The 15,056-nt window shown below is 36.6% G+C and overlaps 1 pseudogene; it reads left to right on the forward strand.

Moving 5' to 3' along the window:
* Positions 1-9,654: 9,654 nt before the first annotated feature.
* LOC145787799 (large ribosomal subunit protein eL36 pseudogene) lies at positions 9,655-10,035 on the forward strand (annotated as a pseudogene).
* The last annotated feature ends 5,021 nt before the right edge of the window (positions 10,036-15,056 follow it).

The following is a 15,056-nucleotide window of genomic DNA, read 5'->3' on the forward strand; positions in this document are numbered from 1 at the left end:
TCTTTTCTGTTTTTTTCAAAGGATCTCTTTCTCTCCACTCTAGTAATTATCTTAACCAAACTGGCGCTATGGGATAAGCATGTTTTCTGCGGTGGATATAAAAGTAGGTCTTTTTCACCTTCCCAAATTTGAGAAATTTATGGAATATTCCAAAGTAAACACATTTGCTCACTCAACTATTTAACAATTAAATATACCTGGTCCAGTGCTAACAGAGATGTGAAATATGCCTTTTTGCCATATAAAATTAGGCAGAGAGTGATTCCTCTGAGAGATTTTTGAAATCTTTTTGAAAATATTTGACATTTTGCCAAAAATATTCATTGGACTCTACATTGCATATGATGACCTACTAATCATGTATATTAAATAACCTGCTGATGTATTGTTACATATGAAATGCTGCTGGAAAAGGCTATAGTTTAAGGAATTCCTCTTTTGTTTTCATTGAGAAGGACATGTTGCTAGACTTTGTTCAAAGTACAGTACTGCACCTCAAAATAATAAAATATGATTTTATTTATTGTCTCTCTAGAACGGCCATGGTCTTTTAGCAAAAAGACTCATGTTCAATATTTGTACCAGATTTACAATGCCAACACATTGATACCCGACTTATTCTCACTGCGTAATGCAAGAAAGAACACAATCGTTATCGTTTTTTAAGTCTGCGGTCTGACCCCACCTGGAATCGAGCTCAGACCTACCATTACTAGAGCCGAATATCGTCAGACTAATAAAGTAATGGCGTAACTCACTTTTTGACGAAATTGAGATATTAGTGTTTTGTAGGTCCCTAAAATGTAGCGCATCTGCCATATAATTTTCCAAGACCTACGTTAACGAGAAAGTGGTATTTTCGTAAAAATGTCAAATGGCCTAACTGAAACGCATGACTTAGGCCATTTTACAAATCTTTTTAATCGTTTGCTGGAAATAAAGCTTTCCTCCAACAGAGCAGATGGTCAGAAGACGACGATCTAAATTGTATAGAAATAGAGCTTCCACTTCATCACAAGTCTAGACAATTAATTTAGCACAAAATAATTATGTTTTTTTCTATTGTATGTATCGCAATCTTGGCCATTTCCAAGTAACTACCCTACTTAAATCAATCTGTTTCCTTTCTGTTCTTTTGAGAAGCTTCATTTTCCTAGCACTCTGATAGTTTGACTTATCACCTCACACTGTGATACAGGTCAGATCTTCTCAATGCACCGTTTTTCGGAGTCTTCTTGCACCCATGGCAGGTTTTTGTAGAAAGCCATTGTTGGATATCTTAATTAATTCTCAGCTTAATATCACACTTAGCAACTTTATAAGCTCATTGCTGGTTCTTCGCCATCATTCTTGAGTTTCACTGATGGGAGGAGAACATAGGAAAACATGGATTTCAAAACGTTTGAATTGATTTTTATGTGTAAGTAAATGCGCTAAAATGGGAAAAGAGGAAAATCACCTTTTCGCGAAATTCCTCAATGACTTGCTTACTGTAGATTCCCTTTACTGTACAAAGGTCACAACGTACAGAAAGAAGAAATTTTTGTACTTTGGAACTACCATAGTCCAACGTCATCGGCAATACAAAGAACTTGCTGAATCATCAGAAATACGATCATTGAGCACAGCCTATTTTAGTGAAGTATTTCATAATGAGAACTTCTCCGTCTTCATCGTCGGCTCCAGCTCGTGTCCGAGCATTGGTTTGTCTTCAAATTGAGTTTGGCTTTGGATGGTGATGTCGTATGTGGCTTTGGAGGCCCAGTCTATGATGGAAAAGACGTGGGCAAAAGGCACTGGGAGACAATCATCATAGATCCGCCTCCAATGTGTGAAAACGGGCTGGAGGCTTCCAACTCTTCCAAGCTTGCCCCCGTTACCCGTGATATCATCGCCATTGGGCTTTGTTTGGTCCAGGTCCAAATTGAGACAAAGGCCATTCGCTTGTATGGTTGTTTAAGGTGGTCGTAACTACACGAGGGCTACGCACACACTCTTGGCCAGCTCCATGTCCTATGCGGTCCAATAAGATCGAAACGTGCAGCTTCAGGGGAACTGGTTGCAATGGGCTGCCGGGTGCTCTGTTCATACCACGTAAGGATCAGTGCGACGTGTGTTTCATTCAAACACAGTAATATTACCAAGGAACAATAGAATGACCATATCAAGTTGAAGAATGAAGCTTGAGATGAGGACGAAAGACAAAGAGTCTGCTAGCACATTAAAATCCGTATGGACAATGGATTCACAGGCTGTACTTCTGTGTCCCAAAACTAAGGCAAGCAGTACCGGTATGTACTATAAAACGAAGCTGCAGGTGCACCAATTTTACACTATTCAATCTTGAATCAAAAGATGCTTATTGCTCTATTTGGAATGAAACAGAAGGTGATTTACGCAGTGAAGTATTGGCTTTCTTGCAGTTTAATCATTTCGAACGGATAATTTCTGGAAGCCCCGGTCTGGAGGAGATAGTTATTAGGAGTGATGGGTGTGGATATCAAAATAGAAACTCTAATGTTTCTAGTGCCTACTGTGGCCTTGCATGGAAGCATGGCATCACTATTACTCAGAAGTACCTCGTGGCTGGTCACACTCAAATGGAGTGCGATAGCATGCACAGTACTATCGAGCGAAAATTGGTAAACAACATTTTTACGACGAGAGATTACGAAATTATCATCCAGAATGCCAGGATCAGACCGCATCCCAACAATGTACAGAGGATTCAACACAGTGATTTTATGAAAATCGATGGATGATGCTTGTTGAGTATCAGGCCTGGAAAGAAAGCTGTAGATTCTACGGTTCATGATCTTAGACTTAGAGGCCTGGAGCATGAAAGCAGTGGAAAGGTATTGTACAAAGTCCCATTATGTGAGGCTGCACAGTGGGAGGATCTGCCACAGCGGTCACAAACAAAGTTAGGCGACACTACATAAATTCCTATTTTTTCAAGCCATCTTCCAATGAAATTGAGGAAACACAATGATCTCCAATCTATGAAACATGTTATGCCAACAGGGTGCCACTCTTTTTTTGACAATTTGCCTCATCATTGATAATTTATTTAGCTTGTCTTGCCAACTCTGAACTGTTTTTAGGCAAAATATGCAGTCTAGCATGAAATACAACTCCTATCCTTAGATTGGAATTGCTATTAGGGATTTTCCTGTTAATTCTAGTTGTATTATTACTGTTATTATGTCACCGTTAGAAAACTCATATTGATAAACTCGAAATATCAAATGGCCTAAGTCATGTCTGTGCATTCGGAAAATGGCCTAAGTCATCCCAGCACTTTATGGGATGCAAAATGAAGCAAATCAAAGTATACATGCTCATTGTACTTGTGTCTACATGCCATTTTCGTTTAACTGTACAATAAATACGATAAAAACAACTGTGTATACAGTTTTTTTCGATTATCTCAAAACAAGAAATAATGAGTTACGCCATTACTTTAGTAGTCTGACGATATGAAATCTTTCAGCTACTGAGCTATTCACTGCCCTTCATTGCAAACTTACATAGTTATTTATTGATTTTTCTACTGCAAAACCTGATGAACATTATTTATATATGTCACTTCTACTTCTCACTTTGCAGTGTCGAGGCAACGCAGCTTTATGACTTGATAATGCCTGAGGCTTCACTTCTCAGAACGTAACGACTTCTTTTCAAATACAATGTTTTCAAAATAAATAAAGATTAACTTTGGATTTTAGCAGAAAATCTGCGCTAACGGCCAACTGGCAGATTAAGAGGAAAATGGTAAGTTGCTTCGTATAAGTAACTAAACCGCTAAAATTGATCAAAAATCTGCAGCCCACATTTTTATCTAACTACAACCTTCTACAAGAGTAAAAGCGAAATTTCGTAAGTCAGTTATTGCGTTGTAACTTATCCATCACTACAATAATCAAACAGTCAGTATACCATTGAACAACACACGAAAGCTTTACTCTCTACTACGCACAACTTAATCAAGTATCACTTTACTGAAGTTGATTGTCGTATTGTTTGGCAACAATAAACTTCTTGTGTAACACTTTTCCAAAATCAAGGAGTATCATTGTCAACTTACGTAAAAAAAACGTTATTTGAAAATATAACTAAATTGGCATCTTTACAAAATTTAAACCGACTTTGTTCAATCAGTTACTTCAGGCGAATTCACACTGACAAACTACAACGTAATGATCGGGGAATTCCCGAGTGCCTCCTGATTTTGATAAAACATTCTGACGCCACAATGATGCGCGCATTCACACTGCACTGGAACGACATCGCTGATATTTGCAATTGTGCATATCGCCTTGCAATAAATATAAGATGTCTCATAGACATTTTTTTTAAAGGCTGAATATGGTGTAGTTGCTATAGTTTGTGTCTGTCGAATATTTCAAGCCGTTCATATCACCATCGTATCTTAGTTATTTCCGACCACAAAAGCAAAATAATGAAGACCATATTCACGACACTCTGATCCACCACATACAGGGCCTGATTAAGGCTCACGAGGGCCCGAGGCACAGCTAAGTTTAGGGGCCCCTATTGGCAATCGCTTTCGATGCAGAGCAGGAGTGCTCAACTGTTACTGCAAAATCGTTACACAATTTGAAATTGTAACTCAAAAATAACAGTGCACACACTGGCACAACAACTTTCACTACCTACGCCTACGGTAGGGGAAAGTGCTATAAAGTGGACCGGCTGATAATTTGGACCACTGCTGTTTTTTCAATGAATGAAGTAAATAATTTCATGGTTTGTGAACAGCTTGAATTAACCTTTCTTACTGACCTAGTTTTTACTATTTCAGATTCAAAGGATTGAGCTGGTTCTTTCTTGTTACTAGAGGTTTTGGGAGTCTGCGATGTTATTTTGCTGGTCTAAACTATTGAGAATTTTTCAAATATTGCTACAGTTGTTACAAAAGTAATCTGCAGGAGAGGCATTACTAATGACTATCTGCCAAAATCTTGAAGAAATGTCCACTGTTTAATTCTAAATGACACCAAGCAACATAAGATTATATGCTAACTGTAATATGGACCACCTAACTGTTTGGTAATATGGACCAGTGGTCCACGTTATGGTCAATTGGTAGAAATTTGTTTCTCAGTAATGAAGACAGGCATAGAAATGAAGTTCCATGAGATTTATGCATTTTTTTCAAACTTTCTAGAGTGCATTATAAAATATATTTGTAACTTGCTTTCTTAGCCTATAGTGATAAAAGCTACTACCAGTAATTTGCATAATCACTTTGATATTATAAACAATTTAATTAAGTTCTGACGACATGTCTAAGCATGGAAATTGGATTTAAGATGGATTTAAAAGAGCAGGAACTTACCCCATTAATCCTCTTGTATTTGATGAAAGTGATTTTCACTCAGCTGAAGTTACTGACAAGCCTCATGAAGTAGACACCTCTCCAATCAATGTATCACCGCTGATAATTGATGATCAAGATATGTCTACTCAAGATGCAATTTCTCGAAACATTTCATCTTTGTCACAAGATGTGGTAAACATTGAGAAAGTGGAAAAAAAATTCTATCATGTCAACAGAATTAAATGCTGGAACTTTAGCTGATGCACCATATGAAGCAATCTTACAAGCACCAGGACCATCGTCATTGAGTGTTAAGAACTTACAACCTTGTTAATGTTCAGTTAGCATTTCATGCAGGGTATCTGTCGAGGACATAAGCCCACTTCCAAAAAGTTACAAAGGAAAGAAAACGTAGAAAAACTACAAAGGCTACTGTGCTGACAGGTATGCCACACAAACATAAAATCAAGTTCACAGAAAAAGTTAAACCAGCAAAACAAGTGAGAAAAGGCTTTAACCTTTAAGTCTTCAAAAAAGAGAGTTATTCCAAGCAATGCTGCTTCTGCATGCACTTGTCTTGTGTGTGATGAGTCCACTGATGAGGATTGGATTCAGTGTTGTCAGTGCAAGAAATTGGCCCATGAAAGTTGTGCTGATATATCAAATGCTCATTTTTACTATTGTGACAATGTACCGACGATCAATGATTTAAAACTTGTTTGAGATGACTATCATGAACGTTTCAGACTATTTTTATTTATTGAGTGTTTGTGTTCTATTTCATGCCTTTGAAGTTTGACTTCCTTGATATATTTACTTTCACATGACAACGGTCCATATTACAGTATGGTGGTCCATATTATGAAACAGGGTGGTCCATTTTAGAAACTGAGTTGATAATAAGGACCACTATATAAAAAAAAATAATACTGTAGTTTTCTTTGTTTGTGTTCTGTTTTTTTTGATTGGAACTGTTTTTGCAAACCAACTAGCCTGTAACTAACCAAATAAAGTTAGTTGCACCCCAATGTTGTGGATCTTTTTAAAAATATTAAGATTTTTCAATAGGTGTTCTAAATTATAGTAGGCTACTTTCCCTAGTAATGTAAAACAAAATGGGGGCCCCCAAAACCAAGGGGCCTGAGGCCTGTGCCTCGTGTGCCTCATGGTTAATCGGGCCCTGACCACATAGTTCAGTTCAGTTGTTTTTATTTCTGACCATCATATCAAAAACAATACACGTCAACATAGCAAAGGTCGAGAAAAAGGTAGAAGCGACAAAACGCGAACGTTAAAACGTGCTTGTGACCAAAGTAAGTTATTGAGTTGAAAAAAATTTGGCACGGTCGCAACACCTTCAGAAAAATTTAAGATGTAAAGGGAAAATAAAAAAATAAAATAAAAAACATAAATTTAGGCTATAGCTTTATTAGCCCACATAGCTTTAGCTGATATATTTAAGATTTGTATGGACAGTTGCTATGAAAATCAGCCATGGTGCGTTATCAAGAGTGCTGATGGTCGTGAGGGGAACACGTCTTGATGCGTTTAGCTCATAGCAAATAAGAGCAAGGCAGGCAAAGAAAACCCCACAAAGAAATCCTGCTACGGGCAAAGCCATTTCAAGCGCAACGCACCATGCCTTGCACGAATCACAAAATAGATAGGCCATAACTTGACGACATGAAAACAATGACAAAAACAAATAAAACAAACACGCAAAAACAACATCATCATTTTGCGGAAATCCAATTATACCCAGGAAAGTACTTATGTCTTGAAGATATCAAGCGTGCTTTGTTACAAAGTTGCGATAATTTTAGACCCCAGTCAGCTAAACTCGTCACCTCCACACCGATCCAACGTTAGCAAACGTTGAATTAATGCAAAAATGACAGGCATCGCTAGCTGGGATGTAGTAGTGGCATGTCACAGTAGTATGAGAAGTTTGGGTTAGGCCTACCGTGTGCTTTACACGTTAAACCAAAATAAAAAAAAAAAAAAATCCAATTCGGCATATTACGTAGAAAAAATTGCAGACAAACAGATAATAGCATGACGATCCAGTCCAAGACATTAATATAAAAGAAAACAACTGGTTGGAGCACATGGCCATTGGCCACCGAATCTGCTTTTGTGAGATTCAAAATAATAATTACACAAAAGAAAGCAGCAGCAACTTTTTTTCTAAAAAGATAGTGCCACGATTCTTTCTATCTCTTACCAGGAAAGAGACTTAGGAAAGATTAATGACTTAGTTTAATGGGATATCAACGTAAAGCAGTCAAATAAATGATCGAATAGTCCTACTTGTGAGATGTTAAATGAAAGTTCTTGAAGGATTTTAACGAATGGCTCAACACTTCCAACAAATAATCAAAAATAACTGTAAACAGCACTAGATTCCAACATCTGTAACTCTTATATTCGACTTTAACGTACTTCACTCACAGCTTCTCATACAACTCTAATTTCGATCACAACTCATAATAGCACCAACCCCGTATCCATCTACTCGCATTCAATAACTTCAACTTCAATTGAACTCTCAATCAATAATCATCTCAATAATAACCTCCATCTCTATGTGAATTATGCAAATTACGCCACTATTTATAGCAGGTTTGTTTTGACCTGAAACTTCCAGAAGTTGCATTTTTCAAGCCGCGTTAAGGTTAGATCTATCTTTTCTATGTAAAATCTACAGAAAGCAGTATTTTACACGTCAATCAGAAAAACGAACCTTCGAATTCCGTCCATTCGGACTTCCTCTGCCCCAACCAAGTCAAATTGATATGGACTTAATGTGCGTTCAACGATTGACGAATAGTTTGCAGTAAACCTTGCAATGTTGCTCAACTGCGCACACAAAGAGTTGATTTCATTTATTGCTTTTAATTAAAAGAAGAATGACAGTTGAGTTAGCGCTTTCGGAAGATTCTTTGCACATTATAAAAAGTTCAAAAAATATTCAAAGATTTGGGTCTTGCAACCACAATTAAATTCCTGTCATGCTGAATAAAATTTTTTGAAAACTCGCAAACTCAGCTACCTACATCTCTATATGGCGCGCTACCACTGTCTGCTTTGTAAAGCGCTAAGAGCAACGTGTTTCTGTATCCATCGCTGTATAAAAGAAAATTTTATTATTATTAACGCTATCCACACTATTATTTTTATTATTACTTCTCCCGACACGAAAAATGTTTCAGTCATCGGACTACTATTTATTTGGCTTTTAGGAAGACATCAGTCCACTCTCTATTTTAATGAGTTCAATAGGCTATGTACAATGCTTAATATGTGGTTGGTTATTAATAAGTTAAATATTATTTTGCTTGCACAAAGCATTCTTGATATTGAGAAAACATCAAATAATTAATTATTACAAGTTTGCTTTTGAACAAAGCAAACATAAAATGGAACTCTTTAGACCAGGTTCAACTTTAATTAAGTCAAAGCTGAGAATGTGTACAAAACATATAATCAAAGAAAATATATTTTAAATCATATTTGTTCGCTAGGCATGGGCTTCTTGAAAAGTTACTTTGTGGTTAGGAGTGTTTACTTTGATGTACAGTAAGTTATTTAAAAGCTGAAAATTAGATTCGCAGATACGCCAAACGATATCAACCCACAATAGCTATTTGTTCAATTGAAGCCTTGAGGTAAAACTTTAACATCAAAATACGACTTTTGAGATGAAATAAACGTTACCTAAGCGCTTAGAGCCGCAAAATTTTTTTATGTGGGGAAAAAACTTACATTCCTCATTTTAGCAAAGAGTAAACAACTCTTACGATTTTTGGAAAAAAAATGGTTATTAAGCTATGCCAACAATAGTATGCCGAACACAGTATCGAATTTACAAAAAAGCTGGGGAAGGGTAAGAGCCTGAACAAAGCAAAATTTATAACATAACTGAACAATGAAAAAATTAATTTTTGAAAAAGAAAAACTGAAGTTGGGTGTGGGGGGTTTGCCTTCCTGAAACTTTTAACAAATATAACCCTGTTTTGGTCACTTTTAGGCATTTTTAGGAGCAATGATGTTTTTCTTTAATCAAGCTGCACACTTTGTACGCAGTTTAAACAAATTCATCAAAACAAAATTGGATTGAGATAGAAGTCTTGGGTTAAAAATTACGTCTCACGTAAATAACGAAAAAATTATCTTTGATTCCCTCACAAACCGCCTAACGTGACACAAAAGAAAGACTTTGTTAAACTAATTTCCGCTAGCTGGCGAATGAGTTGAACAGAAAAACGAAAACTAAAGATGAAAATCTCTTTCTGCTCAGTGCTCATCACTGGACGCAAGTCAGGAATCATGGCGGTAATACATGATATGTGTGTTGGCCTAAATAAAGGCCACAAAGTAACAAAAAATGTTCAAAAACCTCGTCACTGTCGTCGAAGAGAGATGTTGACGAAAAAGGAAAAGTTCGTCCGAGATCTCATTCGAGAAGTGGTTGGCTTTGCACCATATGAGCGACGTATTATAGAATTGCTCAGAATCGGCAAGGACAAGCGGGCGCTGAAATTCGCTAAAAAAAGGTTGGGATGTCACCAGCGTGCCAAGAAGAAGCGAGAGGAGATGCAATCCGTCATCCTGGCTCAAAGAAAAGCTGCACAACAAAAATAAATTGTGTTCTTTTTTCTATTCGAATTATAAGCGTCTGCTCTAAAAAAAAAAAAAAAAAAAGATGAAAATCTATTTCAATCTCATCCTTTTGGCCTAGCCATTAGTGGTCTATTTGAACGAAGTTTAGGATTGACAGGAAGATGTAAACTTTGAAAGATACTTTTGGTCCCGGACCTGGAATTATTTTAAGAGTTCCAAATTTTTCCAGAGGAGGGTACACAAAGAAAACTTCCCATATTCTATGTATATTAGTTCTTTCTTTTCTTTTGTCTTACTTAAGGCACCCAAGTCTCTCATTGGTAGTGGTCCCAAATTACCTTCTCAGTGCCCCTTTTTTCTAGACGTTGTGTCATGTAAACAGATTGGTTCTTACTAACTGGGCATTGTAGAATGAAAAGCGCTGAAAGAATTTTGGTCATAACAGCAACAAAAAATACAGATTTACATATCAAACTGGCTTCAGAAAAAAAAAAAAACTAAAAAAGCCCAAACGAATGTTTTTAAGGTTTTAGAAAACGTTTCGAAAACTAAACTATTCTCATCATCAGTGCAACAATTGCTGATGAAGAAATAACTCAATTATTATTTACGTAATAGAAAAAAAAAAGACTTTGAAAGTAAACAAAAATGGTCAAGTTTCAACAATAGCTTTTTTACTGTTTAAATTTTGATATGATGGAATGAGTCCAAACTCCAAAGGAGAATAGTTTTCCACATCTTCCTGTGTGAATTGTCAACTTTATTCCATGCATGTTTCCTTGACCTAAGAACTGAACTTTTGCTTCAAATTGTGGAGAAGTTTTGCAGCTATTGACTTTTAACAAGCTCAACTACACCTCTAAAAAACGGAAACTGTTAATTTTGTAGGCTATACAAACAAATTTCGACTCAATCTTTTGACAAAACCTCTACATTTTGAAAAGTCAAGGAACGATTTTCTAGCTTCATTGGTGTCGCCAGCAATGTTGGCAGGTAATTCCGGAGGAATTCGACAATATTATTCAACTGAATACTGAAAAGTTTAGGAGTTCATCAGGACAATTATCGTTTCTAGCACTAGTTGCAACGTTCATCTGATGAAATTGAAAGTAAAAGCAACAACAAACAAGATGGTTTATTGTTTAAACAATTCAAATTATTTTTTATTTCTCGGAAAACAACAGCAATGATAAAGTTACAAATACTGAACGGGAACAAAACCAACAAAGAGAAAAGGTGGCAAAACCACAGAAGTTTAAAACGTGCATGCGATGCAGATTGAAAGGTTACGTAGATGAAAGTAATTTAAGCACGGCCACCAAACCTACCAGTTTAAAATGGATGAATTAGTTGAACGAACCAGTTCGCTCCACATATCTAAAGCAACTGGAGGTGTGCCAGTTTATGAAGCCATGCCGGGACAACTAGACTTTACAACCAATACAAAAAAGAAAAATCAAAAACACGAGCATTTTAGAATAAACGTGCGGTACTGAGCTTATTATACAAAACAAAACTATGTACAGTGTTTCGTTTTAAATCTATTAGTTTGCAATTCAATTTTTTTTTTGCTGCTGGCGCAAACATGTAGGCTACAGAACGGCAAAGTAAACATGCAAACTTTACAATGTAGATATTAACGACCTGTTTTATCCTGATGCTGCCAGTTTGCTGTGGTAATAGCGATTTGCACTAGCTTTCAAAACACTGTTCCGTAGCCTAGTCATGTGCTGATACCAAACATAACTAGGGAACTGTGTTCCGAAAACTAGTGAAATTCGCTATTACCACAGCGAACTCGCAGCATCAGGCTAAAACAGGTCGTTAACATCTAGGCTACATTTTGGGTAACGTTTAGAACATCACACAACTAAGGCGAAAAAGAAATTGAAAAAAGAAAACTAATCGGGAAAAAATGATGGTTTGCAAAAGAAAGTTTTTTTGGTGCTAAAAGTAATTACTTTCAATTCTTTCATTTTCGCAAACCATCATTTTTTCCCGATGCAAACTTCAATTCAATTTTCTCTTTCGCCTTAGTTGTGTGCTGTTCTAGTTGTTACCTACATTTTGAAGTAAGCAACGATCATGTTGTTAAAAGCGAAACTCAATCTATTGCATAAACATACAAACTTGACACCAACAGAAGGGAAAGGTGGCAAAACCCAAAGGTTTAAAATATACTTTGATGGCAAAACTGCAAAGGTTTAAAATATAGCCTACTTATGAATGAGTATCCGTCTACGTATTGTGATTTATTTACAAATGCTTCATCTATTCATCAGCATAACACAAGATATCAAACAGGCAACAATTATTTTATAAACAGATCAAACACAGAATTTGGCAAGAAGTCCATGCAGGTATTGGGACCAATGCTCTGGTCAGAGGTTCCAAGCAGGCTAAAAAACTTATCATTTCATTGTTTCAAAAAAGAGATCAAAACGTTAATTTTACAAAGCTACAGTGCATCGTAAGTGATATGTTATGGAAACCAACTTGTCAGTTGCTTCGGAAACTTTATTATTCTCTGCTTGCTTCATGGAATTTTGTGTTTTGGCCTACGTTATCATCAATATGTTTTTTTTTTGTTTTTTTTTTGTGCGTATGCTGTTGTTGAAGCGCGGGAACGTTTCAATTATTATTTTTCTCTTGTAAGCTTATTTTAAATGGCAAAATCGTAATTTCCGTAGGGTGGCAATTGACTAGTAGACCGTATGGTCGTCTCGTTGTCTCCCTGTCGGTATGGGAACTTGTGTAACTTTTGTACTGTGTATATTGCATATTTCAAACATGTACCTATGTTCCTGTTACTGACAAATAAAACATTGATTGATTGATTGATTGATTGATACTTCGATAAAACAGTGCTACCACAATCTTAAAATTGTATAGCTACTAGAAAAAAAAAATTTTTTTTGTGAAAATAGTCCTACAATTATCACTTGTAAGACGTGCAAGAGCAAATTAAACTTTTATTACGCAAAAAATAATTTCAATAGTTTACCACTTTCCTTGTATTTTACTATTTTCCAACCCCGACCTTCAGGGTTGGGTGAGGGTTTCGGTTGGGGTTAGAAAGTAACTTAGTAAAGCAAAGGGAAAGTGGTCAAAACACAAAGCAGCTACTTCATCCTATACTCTTGATTGATTCCAATTTATGACGTATGAACACTTGCAACAACAACGACAATAATTTAAACATTTTAGGACAAATTATGCAAAATGTTTTATTTATGGTCCAGCACTTCATTGACATCACAGAAATTAGACCTTTACACCAACAACATGTCCTATTGACCTGCTAGCCGTCGGACACAGTATATAAAATAAGGTTATTTCATCATTTTTTTGTCCGAAATTTAGATCACCTGGCAATTCTGGTCGCCACATGTACTGCAATGAACATAGCCTACTCAAAACCCCTGCAAAATTTCCTTCTCAGATACCTAAGCATGACGTCATAATTGTCACTTCCTCATCACTCACAGGCATGTAGTCTAAATAAAGTTGCCAAATCCAACCATGGAAATGATTAAGTTCGATTAAAAAATGGCAGAAAAGATTAGCATTTGTGGATTTTTGGCTCAATTGAAAACCATATTTTTTTTTATCTCAAGCTATTTGAAAATCTTAGCCTAATTTCAAAATGCAAGAATAGAGCTCTTCTTCTGTTATTTTACTAAAACCTAAAAAGCTTTGGGCAACACTGGCTGCGATTAAAACTTGTCAATTTTTCAAGAAAAAATAAAAATGTTGGCCTAATGCTGGATTGCTGGCATTGCGTACAAGTTAGCCTTTATTTTATTGATTGCCGGGATAAAAAGGATAGTACATGTCATAGTTCCAGAACAGCCGTCACCAGCCTATTGTACTCTGTAGGCTATGATTTCAACAGTCTCACTAGAAATAGCATAGGGCATTTAAGTAGGCTATGAAAGAAGCGAATGCTTGCTGAAGCTCTTGCTTCGAATACAGTAGGCTACGGTATATCCAGAATTTTGTCCCTGTAAGTTCGAAGATTTTTGCTGTGTCAAGCTTTTAACAAGTCAAAACTTAAAGTTTCTTTGCTAAGGCATTTAATTTTATGAAGGGCAGCAATGTGGCTTATCGCCTATTGCTAATAGATGAGCAGGATAAAGTCTTCACATCTTTGCCTCAGACCCTGATATCGATCTCAACCGATTGCTATGTGGTTGTAAATACGTAAACGACAACCGTTGTTGACTAGTAAAAGAATATTCCTCGGTTTCACTTTCAAAGGATCTAACGCTGAAGAAAACGAATATTAAACGTACTAAATGAGGTTTGTAAAGGAGTGCATAAGACAGGAAAGGATGCGCCAGTTTGAAAACATCCTTCACACCAAAAACACGTTTCAATTGTAAAAGTATTGTTTGTTTACAGTGTAGGAGCCTAAATTATATCCGTTTTGAGAAAATTAACCAGTTAGTCGTCTGGAAGGAGATTCAAGCATCTGCCAGTCCAGTGTTGTACGCGTCAATGAAATGAATTGACGGCGTCAGCGTTAGCGCGAATTGCCTGAAAACTTTACGGCGTAAAGTACTGCGTAAGCTCTTAGAGAAATTGACGGCGCCAGCGCTGATTTCTAGCGCTATTTTAGCCAGGGTCTCACAAAACGGAAGTATGCGACTTCTAACGAGATTGGTTTTTGAGACTGTTTCGAGCTGCGAAAGACGATTTTGTCTTTTCTCGACCGAGATTAACCCAAGATACGATAAACAAACTTGAAACTGCATAATTGGATAGACGAACAGCTGCCACAGAAAAGATTGTTCATTGCTATCAGTCTGAAAGTCAAAACGTCAAACAAAATTTAACTCTCATTGTGAAACGAGATTTACCATGCAAACGAAAAATGACGCATAGCGCGTGACGCTTAAAATCGGCAAAATAGTTGACGGCGCTATCACTTCGGTCAACTAAAAAATAATCTGACGGCGCTAGCCTCAGCGTCAACGTACAACACTGCTTACGTCTCATCAAGCCAAGGTTAACGTTTTTTCAGCAATTGCCATGCTGATGGATGGTGGATTCCAATACGACAAAAGTCTGGTTTTGTCTGCTTGCG

Source organism: Aplidium turbinatum, chromosome 18, assembly GCF_918807975.1.
Source record: "Aplidium turbinatum chromosome 18, kaAplTurb1.1, whole genome shotgun sequence".
NCBI classification, from domain to species: Eukaryota; Metazoa; Chordata; class Ascidiacea; order Aplousobranchia; family Polyclinidae; genus Aplidium; species Aplidium turbinatum.